Source organism: Desmodus rotundus, chromosome 11 (assembly GCF_022682495.2).
Source record: "Desmodus rotundus isolate HL8 chromosome 11, HLdesRot8A.1, whole genome shotgun sequence".
NCBI lineage: Eukaryota > Metazoa > Chordata > Mammalia > Chiroptera > Phyllostomidae > Desmodus > Desmodus rotundus.
This window is the reverse complement of record NC_071397.1, coordinates 9,354,431-9,369,106: the sequence shown is the minus strand read 5'-3', so window position 1 is coordinate 9,369,106 and position 14,676 is coordinate 9,354,431. Positions and strand designations below refer to the sequence as shown.

At 47.3% G+C, this 14,676-nt stretch overlaps 1 protein-coding gene across 18 annotated transcripts in view; it reads left to right on the top strand.

Annotated features, from left to right (window-relative positions):
- Positions 1 to 10,841: 10,841 nt before the first annotated feature.
- Positions 10,842 to 14,676, top strand: part of TRERF1 (transcriptional regulating factor 1) — a 198,929-nt gene continuing 195,094 nt past the window's right edge. For 5 of the 18 annotated variants that reach the window (XM_045193166.3, XM_045193165.3, XM_045193164.3 and 2 more), the window contains exons 1-2: positions 10,917 to 11,371; positions 11,797 to 11,878. The gene's annotated coding sequence lies outside the window, so the exon portion shown is untranslated. Of the gene's footprint in view, positions 11,372 to 11,462; positions 11,527 to 11,717; positions 11,879 to 14,676 lie in introns of those variants that run through there. The other 13 variants (XM_045193163.2, XM_045193154.2, XM_053913901.1 and 10 more) reach the window with 9 other exon arrangements.

Below are 14,676 nucleotides of genomic sequence, written 5' to 3'. Positions count from 1 at the left end.
CTCCCTACCCTGATAAATACCTAAGGCTCCACCCCATACAACTTAACAGGTGTGCTAAGACAGGGAGTTGAAGCAGCTCTACCTAATACAAGGAAACAAATGCAGGGAGGCTGCCAAATTGGAGAGACAAAGAAATATGGCTCAAAGGAAAGAACAGACCAAAACCCTAGAAAAAGAACTAAGCGAAATGGAGATAGCCAACCTCTCATATGCACAGTTCAAATCACTGGTGATCAGGATGCTCAGAGAACTCACTGAGTATGGCAACAACATAAAGGAAGAAGAAAAGGCTACACTAAGTGAAATAAAGAAAGATCCACAGGGAACCAACATGGAAGGGAAGGAAGCATCCTTCCCTTCGAATCAATGATTTGGGACATATGGAGGAAAAAAGCATTCAATCAAAACAGCAAGAAGAAACAAGAATTTTAAAAACGAGGATAGTATAAGGACCCTCTGGGACATCTCCAAACGTGCCACCATCCGAATCAGAGGGATGCCAGGAGAAGAGGAAGAGCAAGAAATTGAAAACTAATTTGAAAAAATAATGAAAGAAGACTTCCTTAATTAGGTGAAAGAAATAGACAGACAAGTCCAGGAAGCCCAAACAAGTGGGACCCAAAGAGGACCACACCAAGACACATCATAATCAAAATACCAAAGGTAAAAGATAAAGAGAGAATCTTAAAAGCAGAGAGTTACCTACAAAGGAGTTCCCATAGACTATCAGCTGATTTCTCAAAAGAAACTTTGCAGGCAAGAAGGGACTGGCAAGAAATATTCCAAGTGATGAAAAGCAAAGACCTACAGCCAAGGTTACTCTAGCCAACAAAGCTATCGTTTAGAATTGAAAGGCAGATAAAGTGCTTCCCAGACGAGGTAAAGCTAAAGGAGTTCATCATCACCAAGCTGTTATTATATGAAATGTTAAAGGGACTTATTTAAGAAAAAGAAGGTCAAAACTATGAACATTAAAATGACAACAAACTCACAACTATCAACAACTGGATCTGAAAAACAAAGGCAAAAACAAAAACGAACTAAGCAAACAACTAGATCAGGAACAGAATCACAGAAATGGAGATCACATGGAGGGTTATCAGCAGGGAGCAGGGAGGGGAGAAAAAGGTACAGAGAATAAGAAGCATAAATGGTAGGTACAAAATAGACGGGGAGAGGTTAAGAATAGTGTAGGAAATGGAGAAGCCAAAGAACTTATACGTATGACCCATGGACATGTCCTAAGGGGAGGATTGCTGGAGGGAAGGGGTGTACTGAGCAGAGGGGGACAAAGTGGGAAAAATTGGGACAACTGTACTAGCATGATCAATAATACATACTCGAAAAATAAATAAAATAAAATGGTTAATTTTGTGTTCTGTGACTTTTACAGATGAAGTGTCCCCCTGCAATCTTACACTTGTAGCCAATTTTTTTCAAGGAATTTATAATGCATTAATTTAGTGTGACTCATATCTGAGTGAAATGCAAATTAATCAGTGATAAGTAAATTTTTTAAAGCAATCCGAATATAGTGGCCCCTGGTTATCCGAGAGGGATATTTTAAGACCCGCAGTGGATGTCTGAAACTGCAGATGAAAGCAAACCATATATATACTGTTTTTTAATACATAGTTATGATAAAGTTTAATTTATAAATTAGGTACAAGAAGAGAGTAACTAATAATAAAATAGAAAAATTACAATACACTGTAAGAAAAGTGATATGAGTGTGATATGATTAAGTCAAATAAGAATTTCTTGAAGAAAGAAAATAAACAAGAAAAAAGGAAGGTGAATTACTTGAACGCAAGAACTTCGATCCCAGGACAGCCGATCCGATAACCCAGCTGGTTACTAAGTGAGAGGGTGGCATCTCGGTGTGGATGCTCGGGACAGATGGATGATTCATAGCCTCAGTGGAATGGAGCAGCATGGCACAAAAATTCACCACGCTACTCAGAACAGCACAGAACAATTTAAAACATGAATCGTTTATTTCTGGAACTTTCCACGTAATATTTTTGGACCTTTGTGGACCACAGGCAACCTGAAACCGCTGAAAGTGAAACTGTGGATAAAGGAGGACCACTAGAATCTAAAGTGTTCAGAGGAATGGAGAAGTTGGAATGGTTACAAATCATCGTAATAAATGCCCCTTGTCAGAGCTTTCCAATGCTCCTACAAAAATTTAATTATCCCGAAAGGTATCTACGAATATTTAACTATACCGAAACCTCTGTTGGAATATGGTCTGTTCAGCAGCCATTGCCCTAGTCGCCCTTGCAATTCCTGGGACGCTGTGCCTGTCACACACACTTTATATGCGATCTTGGCCTAAGAGCGAGAGGAGGGGTACGGCGAGGAGAATGGGGTGTTGTCTGCAAAATTTGGCTTTGGGGCCTGGAATGTTTCTAAACTTTCAAAATCTGAGGCTTCTCTCTTGCAAATACCCGAGCCTCTTTGCATGGAAATTTTCAGATCAGATTGTTTTTCCTTTGAACGTGTTTAAAACCTGTGCATAATGCATACTAAATGGCCATCCTTTAAAAATTGTCGTGGCCCCGGCTGGGGTGGCGCAGTGGATTGAGCACTGGCCTTCCAACAGAAGGCTGCGGGTTCCATTCCTGGTCAGGGCACATACCTGAGTTGTAGGCCAGGTCCCCAGCTAGGGGCAAGGAAGAGGCAAAACCAAATGATGTTTCTCTAGCACATCGACATTTCATTTCCCTCTCTTTCTCCCTCCCTTCCCCTCGCTCTATAAATAAATAAATAAATAAATAAGTCTTTTTTTTATTTTTAAAAATTTTTTAATTCAATTACAGCTGTGTGCCTTTTCTCCCCATCCCTCCACCCCACCCCAGCTGAACCCACCTCCCTACCCCACCTCCACCCTCCCCCTTGATTTTGTCCATGTGTCCTTTATAGTAGTTCCTAATAAATAAGTCTTTAAAAAGAAAAAGAAATCATCATGAAGTCCTTTAGTGAAATTCATTGTTCGTGATATTTTCATTTTATTTTATGTATTCTGAACCCTGACCCTGACCTTGAAAATTTCAAGTAAAAGTCCTGAGCCCAGTATTCTCTGTTCTTTCCAGACTCACTGTTACCCCTTCCCACTGTACCCTATGCCCTGGCAGGCTGATCTCAACCGATTTCATCAATGGGCTCCCAGACGCTCTGGCTTCCTATTTGGGTCACCAGGAGGAGGCGGGTGGAGGTCAGAGGGCAGGGGCAGAGAGAAGTTAGGGTATTTATCACCTGCCACCCTCTCTACAGGCTGGGGGGTGACTGGAACTGTGTTCTACAGAAGATCACCATTTCTGTTACGCGACCTGCTTACAGCCAGCTGCCGCCATGGCCACAGCTTCAGCAGCAGCTCTCTCTCCATTCCAGGTACGTCTCTTCCTTGCTCTTTCTGACTTAGGGTGGTGAAGTTCTCTGTCTTCACCAATGCTTTCAGTCTTTTGGTGCTGTACCATCCCGTATACAGTACATAACACGGAACTTGGGGCTGCTGACATAATTTGTGGAGCTCAGTGCCAAATGAAAATGCAGTAACCTTTGTTCAAAAATTACGAAGAATTTCAGGATGGCAACCACCAGGCATTAAACCAAGTGTGGGACCCGTGTGATAGCACAGGCTGCACATCCATGAAGCCCGCCCTGCTTACTGAAAATGCTCCTCCGTTACCTGCTGAGTGTGCCGCCTGCTTCCTGCCAGGATCCTGCCAGGATCCTTCCTAATATGCAGCCCCACGGGTTCCATCTCCCACTTAAAAAAAAATTGTGGTTCCATTAGGGGAGGAGTGTCAAACTCATTTTCACTGGGGGCCCCATCAGCCTCACAGTTGCCTTCAAAGGGCCGAATGTAATTTCAACTCCTTAACAGTTAAGGCATAGTTACATTTATACATTCTTAAAGTTATTTTGGACCTTTGAAGGCAACTGAGAGGCTGATGTGGCCCCTGGTGAAAATGAGTTTGACACCCCTGCAGTAGGGGCTCCAAAAAAGTACTCGTCTACATTTACATTTAAACGTTGTGCAATTGAAAACTTATTAAAAGATTTGCATCTGCAGTAGGAAATTCACTTAATCTCTCTCTTCCTCACGCCCACAGCTGACAAAGCCACTCATGTGGGAGCCGCTGGGGGCCACCACAGCCCTTGAGCACCAGCTACCATGTATTAATTCCACAGCTGGAGACGTGTGTGAGTTCCAGGGATACCTCCTGGGCAGGTGCAGGACGTTTTAGCAGTGATTCCAACCAGGTAGCTGCTTTTTACTTTTTGTATTGGTTACAGGATCTACTACATATTCTAGCTTTTCTGTCTCCTGGAAATAGGACTTTCACTGAGCACCTTCTCATAGCTTGGAACCTATTTTCTCTCTCTCCAGCCCGACACTTGCCTGAGATAGTGATCGCTTAGGGTTACTAAACAAACACCAGTTAGACCTCCTGTCTTGAGTAAGGCCTGATCTCTCAATACTCCCTTAACAGACTTAGGGGTTGAGGTGACTGCCCTGAATGATGCTTATTGGCTTTAAAAGGGGAGTCCCATAAGCCCTTCTGTGCCATTGTGTTTTACTTGCATTGCTTTGCTTGTTACTGATTCAAGGATGGCAAAGAAACTGGAGTTTGAAAAACACCCCGCCACCGTATTGTTTCATTGCCTGAACTTGCAGTAGACTCATGTGCTCTTGACCGCCCAGCCTTCCGCAAGTGCACTAGGTACATCACTATTCGTTTCTGAGGCACACACTTGACTTCTTCCACACTCATGGTCCCTGTCACTGCTCAGGGCCTTTATTCCGTAGCCTGGGAGGGAGCAAGAAGAACAAGTGGTATTTTCGTTCCCCCTCCAAGTCTCCAGGTTTTAAAAATCTCTCTTGAAGAGCCAACTTTAATATAAAGGGAAGTATTATACAGAAGTGTTCATTTCTTTGAAGAGTTTCCAAATATACTGTCTTATCTTTTCTCTGAAACACAAATTTTCTCTCAAAGAGGGCAAACTTTCATTTCAAATCAGGGTCCTACATACAAATAATTCCAGCTCTTTAAACCCAGATTATAGAACAATTACCCCTAGAATGACACATGAACGCTCACTGGGCTAAGATTTTTATTTGGTTATGAATTGGCTACATTTTCATCTCCATTTGGCTCTGACCTGTTTTCGAGATAGGCAAATAACCAGTGTGGTCTCAGGAATAATTCTCCTTTTGGGAAAGCCAACAGCATTTCTGAGACTTCCAGTCTGGAGAGCTGGAAGGACCACAGAGGTCTTGAACCCAAACAGCAAAGGAGGGATCTCAGAGCGATAGCTCCGGACTGGGTGACAGAACCGGTGAGCAGAGTTGAGAATTTTGCCGAGGGCACCTGATCCCCAATCCGTGCAATTCTGAAGTGACTCTGTGGAGATGTACATTTTCGGGGGAAATCTGCCCCTCAATTTTAATTTGCCTGTTCCTGTCACCCAGTACTCCTGCCATTTGCCTTCCTGTACCTCTTCCTCTGTGTGGTTGTGAGTCTCCCACAGTCGCCTGTCCACCTTGCCCTCTGCAGCGTTTAATGCCTCCCCCCACCCACTGGTTTCCCTGCCAGCCGCAGGTGCTGCCTGGAATGTCTCCCGTTTAACAAAATTGCCGTCTTTGCATGCCTACTTACAAGCCAGCAACAATTTACTTTAAAATTTTGTAATTATAACAATGTACAATAACTGAATAAACCTGATAGTTAAAATTGTTAGTGCTTTAGAATATAGTTATTTTATTTTTAAATCATTTCAAATTTATTTGAAACATTTCAAGCATTCAGTAGAAGTGGGGAGAACAGTATCATGAACAGCTTCTACAATTATCCATACTTTGCTAATCTTGTTTTGTTTATCTCATGGTTTTCTTGGGAAGGGACTGGAGTATTTGAAAAATAAATCCTAGACATGCTTTCACCTCGAATTTCTCATTAGGTATCTCTAACAGATACGAAGAGAAAAACATAATCCCAACGCCATTACCACACCTAATAAAATCAATGATTTCTTTTTAAAAAAGGTTTTATTTGTTTATTTTTTAGAAGAAGGAAAAGAAGGGAGAAAGAGATATGTGAGAGAAACATCAATTGGTTGCCTCTCATATGCCCCCAACTGGGGACCTGGCCCACAACCCAGGCATGTGCCCTGATGGGGAATTGAACTGGCAACCTTTCAGTTCACAGGCCGGCGCTCAATTCACTGAGCCATAAGAGTTAAGGCAAAAATTAATTATTAAAAAAATTTTTTTTACTCACCTAAGGACATTTTTTCTTCATTGCTTTGACAGAGAGAGAGAAAGAGAGAGAGAGAGAGAGAGAGAGAGAGAGACATTGACGTGAGAGACAAACATCAGTTGGTTGCCTCTCCCAGGCCCCCTGAGCAAGGATTGAATCCACAGCCTACATATGTGCCCTGACAGGGAATTGAACTTGCAGCCTTATGGTGTTCAGGATGATGCTCCAACCAACCAAGACACACTGGCCAGGCAGAAATTAATCATTTAAAAAAGATAATTTCTTAACATGTACATCAAGTCTACATTTTATCTCCCAATGTCTTTTTAGCATTGGTTTATTTGAATCGGAGCCATACAAGATCTAAACATTGCATTTGGTTTACTAGGCATTTTAAAAATCTTTATTTACATGCACTTGACCTTTACATCAAGCCAATGAAAAATGTAGGGTCCCAGTTCACAGGTGGGTGATTGGAATTTAGAGAGGCTAAGAAACTTCCCCAAGGTCTCGCTGCTGGTCGGGGCCTGGCCCAGAATTTGAATTCAGATCTGTCCAAGTTTAAAGACTCCATTTTATTTCCTCTTCAGGTTCCCAGAATTTTTCTGTGTTGCGGAGGCAAGAGGGCTAATGGTCAAGACAGACGGTTTGGGTGCAGGTTGGCCTGGATTGAAACTGGAGCAAGTTACATAATCTGACAGTCCACTTCTGTCTGCATCTGTAAAATCAGAATACTGTAATAATGATGGTTAGGGGTTGATTATATAGGATAATGCATATCTAGTACTTAGTACAGTGATTTGGCACATAGAAAGCACTAGATAAACCTTGGTGACTATCATGAGTGTAGATGAGGAGAAAGAAGAACAGTGTTTGCTTTTGTCAGTAGCTTAGGAAACAGTTGTACATCCTTGTTAATGCACCCTGTTTAGGATTGAGGCTGAAGGGTTGGGAAGGGTGGGATTAGGGTGATGATTCTGCTGCACAGGTTGGAGAAGGAAGCCCTGGACATAAAAAGTATTAAATGGGCTTCCAAGGAGTTCTGGCGGCCTCAGCTGGAAAACAGTTAAGCATGTCTTCAGGAGGCTAACCCTCATTGCCCCCACAGAAGGAAAACTGGTGGGCCGCAGACAGGGTGGGAGGGAGACTTCTTGATGTTTATTTGAATTTGGAATCATGTGAATGCATTAAACCTATTCCAAAAAATGAACTCCACTTAAAAAAAACCTCTTTTATCTTGGGGATAAACGCTGCAGATGGGAAGGCTAGGATCTAATAATAAAGATGATGATAATAACAATAATAATAACTCCCTTATATTTTTGCAGCCCGGGGTGGGGGGGACTTTGGTCATACAAGGCAGTAAATACTTGCACCAGGACTGGGACTATTTCAAAGACCCAAGGCAATATTTTAATTTCAGCTATCCACCTTCTGACACTCATTTTAAGAGTTTACAACCAGCGGTCACAGATTTGGGATTATTCACCCCTTTGACGGTCTTGAAGCATCTGCATTGTCGAGGGCTGAATCTGTTGGCTAAATAAGGTCTTTATATGTATTGCCTGTGCATTTCCCAGGTTTTTAAGGCCATTTTTGATGCTTAAATCAGTTAAGACTCTGGAGACCTACTTTTCTAGAGTCCCTGGGAGAGGGCACATAACCCCACTCACAAATAATCAAGAGCTCACCTAGACACTGTTCTAAGGTCTTTACATATATTAACTCAAACCTCATAACACTACAATGTGGGTACCATTATAACGACTTTACAATCAAAGAAACAAAACCCAGTAAGATTAACTTGCCCAAGGTCAGAGGCTGCACAGCCAACCATTATGCATACTACCTCTCTGTTGGCAGTGGGCCAATCATGTAGGGGTCCTAGGAAGGTGATACAAGTATCCTTGATTGTGTAGCAGCTATAACTTGAGTCCCAAATCTCAAATCCTTCCTTCACTGCAGCTTCAGGTTCAGGAGCAGGAAAGACCAGGGTGTGAATTTCCGCCTTGACCTCGGGCACTTTACTTACTCCCTCGCAGCTTCAGGTTCTTTATCTGTGCGAGGGAGGAACTTTAGATTAAAGCTCTCTCCTGGCATTACGGGTGTGGGTGTGTGCTGGGGGTGGGAGGTGGAGGGGCTGAGGTTTCTGGGCGGTGCGCTGCTCTTTCCAGGTCTCTTGAGGAAACAGGGTGTTTTGAGGTTCTGTCCCAGCCAATTCCTTCCCAGGAGGTCAGGCCCCCAGGCAGCGATGGCGCTCCAGCTGGGCTATTCCTCCTTCGCTTGGAAAAGGGCTGCCCCCGAGGCCAGCTCCGACCACAGCCAGGAGGTCTAGGGTGGGTCTTTTTCTCTGAGGGAGTTAGAGATGATTGTATCCTCAGGAAGGCTTCTTGGAGGTAGTGACAGTTGAGTCGAGTCCAGAAGGTCCAGCAGGAGTTAGTACAATAAAAAGAGGTGGAGGGAGAAGGGTTAGCGTCCCCTACCCCACCCCCAGCCACAGAACAAAGAAGCACGACCGGCTTACAGTAGAGGAGGAGGAGCTGTGAGAGTGGAGAGGTCTGTAGAGGCGAAATCAAACCGGGGCTTCAGGGCTTGGCTTTATTCTAAGAGCAGTTGGGAGGGGCTTGGAGGAATGTAGTCAGGAGTTTCAGAAAGACTCCTGTAGCCACTCTGGAAGAATGGGTCGCAGGGGGCCAGCAGGCTAGCGCAGAAAGCAGTTCGGTTTAGAAGACCGGCGGCTGAGTAAAGCGGGGCGGGGACGGAGCATCTGAGACTTTTTCAGTCCCTGCGACACAGTGCACTGTCCCTCGACTTTCCTTGCTTATGTGGAAGGGCCCCCAAAGGGGGCTGGGCGCAGGCCAAACTCTCAATTAGCAAAATAGCCCAGAGCCCTCCCCTCTTTCGAGGACTCTGGTCCAGGTGCTCCAGAATTGGTAGGGTTATGCAGAACTCATCACTGCTGAAGATGGAGAACCGTTACCCCTCAAAATACACAAAACCTCCGCCGCTCTTGGCAGCAGCCTCCTCCGTCCATGACCTCATGCTTTAAGCTCCAATATAGTCTTCCCCCGCCCTGTCCACACCCAGCGCCGAGTGGGGGTAGGGTGGGGGACAGTGGTGAAGGTCTGGGTAGCGGCAGCACCTTATTTATCCTGCGTGACATTTGGTGGAAAGGGCGCAACGAATTCCCCTTACTGCAAAAAGCATGGTTTAACTTTCCCTAGAGCAAAAAAGACTAGCTGTCGTGTGCCCTCGATCAGGTAGATGCTTCGAACCGTCTCGAGGTGGTCTGTAGAGCCGAACCATCTTTGGTTCACGTTTCCTGGGACCATGAGAGACGCCTGGAAATGCCGGGGACCTGGGCTGGACCAGCAGGCGGCCGCGCCTTCGCGGGACCTGGGGGCTGCCCTGTTCCCGCCCTCTTGGCGCCGCCGAGGTTTGAACCCCAGGCTCGCCTTCCAGCCCGCGCCCTGCCCCCTGCTCGCAGCTGCTCTAGGTTTGGGTGCAGCGGTTTCCCCCGCAGAGGAGGAGGAGCAGGCAGCGCGAGGAGCGGCTCCCGGCTCGGGTTTCTGCACCAATGCCGAGCAGCCCCGGGCGGCCTCCAGCGGCCGTCCCTCCTCCCCGGCACCACGTTCCACAGTTATGGCGCGCGAGGAGGGGCGAGCGCGCTCTGCGACAGCACCCGCGCCCCCTCCCCTCCGCTGCCCAGCCCGGCCCTTCTCCTAGGCAACCACCCTCCCCGGCCTGCTGCGCCGCAGAGGTGGAGACCCCTCCCCTGAGAGCTGCATTTCCAGAGCCGCCTGCGGCACCCGCTCCCCGCCCCCATCGGGGCGGAGGGATGGAGTCGCGCGCTGCGCGAACCTCCAGCCCCTTCCCCGGAGTCCTGGCCTCTCTCCCTGCCCCACAGAGGCCGGGGTGCAGGGAGGGGAGTAGAAGGGTGCAGACCGTCTACCCCCAGCCCACCTAGACTTTGGCATCTTTGCAACCGCTTTAACAAATAAACCCCAAACCCAAATCGTTAGATTGCAAAGCGCGTTACAATAACCGGGACGGCTACGCAGGAAGCACTCCTGCACTGGTCCGGGGCTAAGGCGGCAGCTTCCCGGCCACGCTGCCTTCTCCTGGGCCTCGACTTTCCGGCAACGGCGGAGAGTCTGCCACACCTCTGCTAGCTGACAGGTCCCACGCGGGGCCGCAACTCGGTCCGCGCCCCCCGCCCCATCTTCGTCCAGAGTCTCGCCAGCCTACAAAAGGTGCAACCTCACGCACATGCAGAGCAAACAAATAAGGTCGGCAGCGCAACGCCGGGAAGACTGCGAACAATGCGTCGGGCGGCCAGCGCCAGCCAAAGCGAGGGGCCCCGTGGGACACCGGGCGCGGGCGGGGGCCGCGGCGTAGCACCCGCCGGCCGAGGCACTGGACACCTTACTTCCTGCTTCCCCGCCTGCCGCCAGACCCGGCTCTGCGGAGGGATATCTCTCCCCTCTTCTGTCCCCCTCTCTCCCTTCCCCCCCGCCCTCCCCCCTTTTTGCTTCTGCTCCCCCCCCACTCCGCCTTTCTCCTTTAGCAAGAAAATTATTTGACAGTCGATTTGCTGACAGGGGAGGAATTTGCATCCTGGATTAAAAAAAAAAAGAGACCGAGAGGAGCTTGGGAACGGTTGCTAGGGGTGGGTAAAGGGTGAAAAAAAGGGGGGGGCGTCGGGGAGCGGATAAGGAGGGTTACGGGAGGGGCGAGGATGGGGAGCAATGCAAAAGGTAAGGCCAGGTTACCGCGGCTCGGCCCCGAGTGGGCTGCGGCCGGGGGAGGGGCGAGAGATACATATGTATTTCTGTCTCCTTAGCACACCCCCTTCCCTCTAAGCGATGGCTGAGAGGCGGTGCATGCAGATGGGGAGTAAGTTTCCTGAAGGGGAGGGTGGATGCACGCGCGCGGCCCCGCGCTGCAATTTCCACCGGGGAGGGAGAGTGGCTGGATGCGGAGAGTTTGGAGTTGCTTGTGGCGGAGGGCAGGAAGGGTAGCAGGGCCGGGAAGGGGGCTGGCGGGCACTATATCTGGGAGTAAGTTTCCAGGATTGGGAGAGCCTGCACGCTTGCTCGCTAGTAAGTTTCTGACCGGGGAGGGCGCGTGGGGAGGAGGAGAGGGAGGGGTGCATGTATATAGAAGGGGGGGAGGGGGGAGCAGATTTCCTGCGGGGAGGCTGAATGCATATGGAGAGTAGATTTCCTGAACGGAGGGTGGAGGCTAGACGGACCGAGTAAGTTTCTTGCTAGGGTGGTGGCGGAGGTGGTGGTTTGGTGCTTTGGGAACCCAGAGCTTCCTACTGGTGTTGGGGGAGCACGCTGTTGGGTGGGGGTGGGGTGGGGGGCGAAGGGCCAGGTTCCCTGCTGGGGAGAGGGGCTTGCATCTGGGGAGTATGTTTCCTGGCGGAGCGATATTTGTTTACAGGCTGATGGCAGTACTGTAAGTGAGTAGCGCTTCGAGGAGGCGGCTGTGATATAAATTAATATTGAAATTACTCCATCAGCACTGCTTGCCCCTCATCTCACCCCCCAAGCGGAGACTGGTCTTGTCGGATTGCCCATGCACTTGTTGCAGAAACAGCCAAGGTAGGCAAGAACCTTATTAAGTTTCATTTTTTAAAAAATTAGTTGGGGGATGCTCCGTAAGAAGACGGGGAGTGGGGGGAGGGGAAGGGACAAAGTGGGGGGGCCGAAAAGGAAAAATGTCTCCCCACTTCTTTACTTTCACTATATAACTAGGGCCTTCTCTCTGCTTCCCTTCTTCACTCTTCCCTCTCCGTGCTCCACGGCATCCCAGCAAAGGGGGAGGGGTGCGATGGGCGCTAAAATTGGCAGACCCAGCTTAAAGGGGTGGTGGTGGGGCTTGCGCTTGAAGGTTGTGATGTTATAAAGCCTTCATTCTTCCAGCCAAGAAACCGCAGGACCCTGGGGATGTGCCTTTTGGGGTTTTTGACATGATGCATATGTGTCTGTATATGCGCCTGTAGGCTCTTTGGGGGGCTGGGTACCACCCCCCCGAAGTTAAAGTGGCCACCCAGATGGGAGAATATGTGAGAGGGTATACCTGCCCCTCCAGTCTCAACTTCGGTTTGGAAGACTGGGAAGTTGCTGCTGGTGGTCTGAAGAAATAGATATTAGAAAACAACACAAAACCACCCATTCACTGGCTGAGGCCGAGAGCACCTGGCGGGCAGCCTCTGGTCAGCACTGGGCTGGAGCATGTGCGCCTGCCATCCTTAGGTTAAAAGAAAATGACTTCTGGTTCCTCCGTGTGCTTTCGACTGGCCTGCTAGAGCCAGCTTTGTGGAAACTCTTCCCAGACTAGACGCGGCTTTGGCAAGTGAACGTTAAGTGTTGAAGTCGGTTGCTAACATGGCTTGGGCTGTCTTGTGAAGTGCATGGAAGTGATGCTTAGGAATGACGATCCAGGGATGGCTGAAGAGTTCTTTCAAAAAATGCCTTCTGAAAGCCGACCGGGTGTACTTTTTTAGCAGGCCTTGGAGCAGAGCTTTAAAAAAGGAGTTTCCAGTTGTCCCACTTGGTACCAACCTTCTGCATCATTAGCTGTTTCAAGAGAGCAGTCTGGTCACAGATGATGTGGTTTTGTGCCCCCTGGAAGGATAACAAGCAGAAGTACTCCGCGGTTAACTAGTTAACCAGCAGTCTTTGCTTCTCCCGGCCTGTTTTCCCGGTCCTCAGCCTGCTGCTTTCTGCAGGTGGGTTGTAAGTTTTGGCTGTCAGGTATCTGGATTATGCTGAGAGTTTTAACTTTGCCAGGATAATTTTAGCACCCGAGGTTTAAACCTAGACATGTTTTAGTAGGGGCAGGGAGTAAACACTAGGCAGTGTGGTTAACTTCAGTTGGTTAAGCTTTCTGCAATTCTGTAGCCAGGCTCAATTCTGGTAGGGAAAAAAATGGGTTTAAAAATATTTCTCTACACATTACTGATGGACAGTACTTTCTTTCTTTCCTTCCTGTCATCAGATTTCCAGATTGAGAATTTGATATTTGGTAGCTTGAGAGTTGAGTTAGTTGGGAATTAAATATTATTGCCACTTATCAAATGTTCTTACCTAGGCATTGGTTAAACAAATTAGTGATTATTTTTTTTCCCTGCTTAAAATCTGTGCCTGGTTGTGGTATGCGCTGGGAAGGTAAACAGAGTCTCTATGCATGTTTACCCTAGGACAGTGAAATTATTGACATGCTCACCCTCCCAGCCAAGAGCAGTCGTTTGGGGTTTTTTTTTCCCTTATATTTATGAGATTTATTTTATTGTCTTGCTTTGGCCATTAATCAAGTCAGCAGCTTTTTTTCTCTTCTGCTGGGATGTTCTTGTGGTAATAAAGGTTTGAAGGCCCATGAATCATAATTCATTCTTTTAAAAATGTTGTGGTGACTGTCAGGGTTTGATTTATAGGAATTGATACTGGGAGCGACACACCTCTTCGGGCCCCGCCCTTTTGGGCATGTCCATTTTTGCCAAAGATTTGTTGAGAATCCAGCTTGACATCTCAAAAAAGAGCATTTCCCGTCTGCTTTATGGGCATGAGAAGATGAATTTTACAGGTTCCATGGTAAACACGAGTCTTTTCACAGCTTGGTAAGCAGGCTTCCACAGAGCAGGCATGTGTTAACATCACATAGCATTTATGTGAGCTTGCTGTGAAAACAGTTGTTCTATGAACTGTGTGGAAAGTGCTCAGTTTTGCTTCCTTTAACCTGCTTGGGCCTGTGGTTTTTGTTGGGGTAGCAGCATTAATTAAAAATGAGGGGCCTGCTGCTTATATAATAAAATGTGTGGTTACAAAAACAAAGCTTATTTATCATATTCATTTTCTGGACCTTTGATGGTTGGGCTGGTCACAGTAATCAAAAGCATTGTTTTTGGGGGGAGTGGGTGGGAAGTATAAAGGTTCTCCATAAAGTTGATTAATTAGAAAGTGTTAATTAACATTGTTTTGCATTCAGTGGTTGGCTCAAGTTTACAGTATTTGTAAAGTGACAGAACTTTCAAGGTGGTTTGATGGTCAGACGAGGGGAAAATGTCACTGCGAAATGGGGAGTGTAGCAGTTTCTCACATTTCTGGGTTCCGGATTTTTTTTTTTTTTAATTAAAAATGCACGGTTTAATCCATGAGTTCCATCCATGTCTGAAATTCTATGACTCGGTCTCGTGGAGAAATGTCTCCAGAGGTCTCGATAGTGTGTCTTCCTGGGCCAACGGCCAAATTGCTTCACGGACTTGGGCAAGTTGATTAACTTCTGTTTTTGTCTTCTCACGGAGAGAGTGGATTTGTACCTTGGCATTCCAAAAAAGACGTCTGAGTGACCTGGTAATCTCCACCATCATGGCGAGGAAATACTTACGAAAGCCTGCCAT